Raw genomic sequence first — 5,082 nt, forward strand, 5'->3', positions numbered from 1 at the left:
TCTTGTAATAGCTTTTGATATACATATTTTAGGAGGTCCTAGTCCTCCATTTTGTCTTCTATAATGTGAGTGTTTTTCCTGATGCTTGGTAATGTGTTTATGCCTTCTATTAGGGCCCTTAAGTAAGTTTGACCCTATTTTTTCATTGATGATCTTTATAATTTCAGGGTTTATATTTAGACTTTAAACCATCTTGAGTTCATTTTTGTATACAATGTAAGGTATGGGTCCTGTTTCATTCTTTTGCAAATGGAAATCCAATTTTTCCAGCACCATTTGTTTAAAAGACTATCTCTTCTCCGTGTACTGTTTCAGCCCTTTATCAAAAAGCAGATGCCTGCAGATGCTTGGTTTGGTTGGTTTTTCTGAGTGTGCTATTCTGACCCATTCATCTATCTTTCAGTGTACCAATTAATACCACACTGTTTTGACTACCCTGGTGATCTAATGGATTTTGGTTTGTGTGTGTGTGTGTGTGTGTGTGTGTGTGTGTGTAACTTATTGATGATTAGACAAGGTTGAAAGTCTTTATTTCTTCTTGGACACACCAACAGTTCAGCCCCAGCAGCCAGTGGTCTTGGTGTACTGGCCTGGAACACAAAGACCTCAGAAGTGGCACAGGCCTCTGTGGCCCATAGCTTGTTGTCCAGACCACTGGCTATATTTGCCATCCTTCACCTCTTTCTGTCTGTTCGAGAACCAGTCTGGAAGCTTGTACAGCTGTGGGTCCTGCATGATGGTGATCACCTGCCCAACCTCGTCTTTGGTGAGCTCTCCTGCTTTCTTGGTGAGTTCTTTATCTGCGTTCCTCAACACCACATGAGCATATCTTCACCCTGTGCCCTTAATGGCAGTGATGGAAAGGCTATTTTCTGCCACACATTGATGTTAGTGTTGAGTACTCACAAAATGTGCTGGAACTGCTCAGAGATCATGAGAAACATGGCAGTGGTAGTAGAGGTGGCCTGTAGGCCTCCCTCAGAAAGCATAATGGATTTTGAAATCAGGGATTGAGAGGCCTCCTATTTTGTTTTTGGTTTTTAGTAGTGTTTTGCTAATCCTGAGTTTCTTTCCTCTCCATATGAAATGTGTAATTCATGTATATTTCTTTGAAGACTAGTGCTAGGATTTGGATCAGAATTGCGTTATAAACTGCTTTGGGTAATATTGAAATTTTTAGAATGTTGTCTTACTATCCCTGAACACGGAGAATTCTTCCATTTATGTAGATCTTATTTTGGTTTCTTGTAGTGTTCTTTGTACAACTCTTTTATTTCTCTGAATAGATTTATTCCCAAGTGTTTCTTCTTTTGAGGGGTTATTGTAAATGGGTTTTTTTTAATTTCCTTTTCAGAGTTCTGTTCCTTAATATATAAAAATCCTATTGATTTTTGTATGTTGCCAAATTTTTCAATTAGTTACAATTCTCTTATTGAGTCTTTGTTTTGATTTTCTATATAAAAAATCATATTGTAGAGAACAGAAATTTATTTTTCTCACACTTTTGAAGGCTGGAAGTCCACATCTGGTCATTGACGTTAGGATGCCAATAAGTATCCCCAGCTAGTCCTTGGGATTCTTTAATTTATAGACAGTTCCTCACATGGTCTCTTCTCTCTGTGTGTGTGTCTCTCCAGTGCCTGTTTTCCCTTTTTATAAGAGAATGCTCAGAAATGATTAAGTTTCGAACCACACTGCTCTACTATGATATATATAACATAACAAAAGAAAATGCTAATCTCTGAACAGGGTCTCATTCACAGGTACAGGAGTTAAGATTTCAGCATATGTTTTAAAGGGGACACAATTCAATCCATAACGCATGTATATAATCACTCATAAATAACTCACTGCCATCAAGTCAATTCCAACTCAGGAACCCTACCGGAGAGGATGGAACTGCCCCCCAGGGGGTTTCTGAGATGGTAGCTCTTTACAATGTAGCAAACCTCATCTTTCTCCCTGGGAGTAACTGGTGGCTTCTAAATGCTGACCCTGAGATTTGCAGTCAAACGCATAACTATAAACTCTGGACACATTTTAAAACCACCTTGTGAAGGTACTGAAGAGCAAGCAAAAGCCAGCAGACATTGGAGGGGGTCAACCCTTGAAGAAAATCACAAGCTTATCTTCAACAAAACTTTACTTATATGTGATAATAATTTTCACATTCTGTTTGATCACCTATCTTTGGAATGGACACAACTATGGATCGCTTCCAGGAGGTTGGCCAGGTAGCTCTCTTCCAGATTTTTTGGCATAAACATCTGAGCATCTTCAGTGCTACTTCTGTTTACTGAAACATTTCAATTGGTGTTCCAGCAGTTCCCAGAGCTTTGTTTTTTGCTCATGCCTTGGTATGCTTCTTTCTGGACCATCAATTCTTGATCATATGCTACCTCCTGAAATAGTTGAAGGTCCGCCAATTCCCTTTGGTACAGGGACCGTGTATTCTTTCCATCTTCTTTTGATGTTTCCTGAATTGTTCAATATTTTGCATATAATTTTTTTTAATATGGCAACTCAAAAATTGGCTTTTTTCCTTCAGTCCTTTCAGTTTGAGAAATGCCAAGTGTGAGCTCCCCTTTTGGTTTTCTAACACTAGTTCTTTGCACAATTCATTATAAATATTGTGGTAGTTACATAATCTGGTATCAACTTACAAAAGGGTGGAATCTAGCCTGTCAATCAGGTCGCAGCTTGAAGACCTCATTTGGAGGTGCCACGATGATAAATAGCTTACGGGAGGCCAGATTCACAAAGACTCTCTGCTTTGTCTTTCTTCTGACAAGACACATGGAGCTGTGCTGACAGAGCTAGACCCTGGAGCTGGAGAAGCCACATGGAGACCCATGCCAACGCTAAGATGCTTCCAACCCCACTGGATCCACAAGACTTTCCACCCACTGGCCTGTGATCTTCCTGCATTCTGCATCATTGCATGTGTTGCGTGAGTCTGAAGAGGAATTTACAGACTGGTATCAGACATATGGATTAATATCAAATTTATGGCCTTGATCTGGACTGGGCTGGGATGTTTTCTTAATGTACAATTGCTTTTTGATATAAAACTCTCTCTTACACACATAAGAGTGTCCCTGGATTTATTTCTCTAGTCAACCCAGACTGACACAAATATTTACTTTGTCTTCTTGAGCCATCCTTTGAAATCTTCTGTTCAGTGCTTTTCCTTGATAATTTCTTCCAGTCACCTTAGTGATTTTACATTTAAAAGCAATAACTTATAATTTGTCAAGGGTTTAGGAGGGTGGGAGGGTGGGGGAGAGGGAAAAAAGAGGAAAGGAGCTAATACCAAGGGCTCAAGTAGAAAGAAAATGCTTTGAAAATGATGATGGCAACATAAGCACAAAAGTGACTGATAAAATTGATGCATGGATTGTTATAAAAGCTGTAAGAACCCTCAATAAAATGATTTTTTAAAAGGGTCTCTTCTGATGTCCATTTTGGTCATTTCTTTCCTGTCTTTTTTTTATGACAGGATAATGTCTTCGATGTCACTCTACAACGCATCTGGCCTTCGGTCACTAGTGTTTAATGTGTCTGATCTATTCTTAAGATGGTTTCTTTTTTTAAATAATTTTATTGGGGGGCTCTTACAGCTCTTATAACAATCCACACATCATCCATTGTGTCAAGCACGTTTGTACATATGTTGCCATTATTGAGCTGGTTTCTTAATTCAGGTGAAATATACTCACAGTTATACTATGGCTCTCTCAGACTTAATTTAATTTTCTTTAGCTTCAACTTGAACTTGCATATGAGCAATTGACAGTCTGTCTGCAGTCAACCCTGGGTCTTGGTCAGACTGAAGTTACTGAGTTTTTCCATCCTCTCGACAGATGTAGTGTATTTGATTCCCAGGTATTCCATCTGTCAAGTTGCACATGAATAGCAACCATTAATGTTGAGAAAGATATTTCCAGTGAATAGGTCATTTGTCTTGCAAAATCCTACCATGAGATCTCCAGCATACTTTCTATTACGAAGGTCATATTTTCAAACTGATTCTTCCTTGTTGGCCACTTTCACATTCTAATCATCAGTAATTATCAATGCAATCAATTGCATGTTTGTTCTATTTTAGACTGAAGAAATGATAAAGTCCTCAATTTCCTCATTGTTGGCACTAGTGTTTGGCGGTGAATAAATTTCAATTTTCACCAATCCTCTCAACATCAGCCTTGTACTTCAAGATAGATCTTGAAATGCTGTTTGTGACAATGAATTTTGATGTCATTCATCCTCAATATGTCTTTCTTTGCATAGCAGACCACATGATTTTCTGATTCACAGTGGCCAATTCCAGTCAGTCCCAGAAACACACAGAGGCAGTGCTAACCTACCCCGTAAGGTCACTGTGAGTTAGAATAGACTTGATAGCAGTGAGTAGTAAAAGTAATAGCAGTCTATTTCAACTCAGTAGTGCCTGGGATATCAATCTTCAAGTATTTCATTTCAGTTTTGGCAACTTCCAATTTTCCAAGATCCATATTTACACATTCCATGGTCAAATTACTAATATATGTTTGCAGCTGTTTATTTGCATCTTGAGTCTCGCGGCCTCAGCATATAAAATCTTTCTTTACATCATTCGTGTTGTCTCTGCTGTGAGGAAGCAGCTTTTACCCAATCTTATTTTGAGTGCCTTCCAACCATATTAGACAATATTCTGCTGCTACTTATAAGCTTTTCACTGGCCAGTTTATTCAGGAGAATACCAGAACCTTCTTCCCAGTCCATCCACTGTAGGGGACTCTGCTGGCATTTGAAATACCAATGGTACAGATTCCGACATCCAAGCTACCACAGATAACAAACTGGCATGATAGACCTGGTAGGGAAAATGTTAAAAATACAGAAACAAGCATGAACTGAATGGCATGCCAAAGCTTAGTTAAAATGTTAAATCATAAAAATGTAGCCCAGAATAAAATCTTCATTGTTGTCTCAAAAATGTATTTGCTAATGTAACAATGATGAGAAATACAACCTTCCTCTAGTTCCTAAAGGTTTCCTCCCCGCTCCCACTACCATGACTCGAATTCTATCTTGCAAGAC

At 38.7% G+C, this 5,082-nt stretch overlaps 1 pseudogene; it reads right to left on the reverse strand.

Moving 5' to 3' along the window:
- Window positions 1-528: 528 nt before the first annotated feature.
- On the reverse strand, window positions 529-944 carry LOC115869818 (annotated as a pseudogene).
- Between the last annotated feature and the right edge of the window lie 4,138 nt (window positions 945-5,082).

This window comes from Echinops telfairi, unplaced genomic scaffold (genome assembly GCF_000313985.2).
Source record: "Echinops telfairi isolate 266 unplaced genomic scaffold, ASM31398v2 ScPeMD7_53;HRSCAF=182, whole genome shotgun sequence".
Lineage (NCBI taxonomy): Eukaryota > Metazoa > Chordata > Mammalia > Afrosoricida > Tenrecidae > Echinops > Echinops telfairi.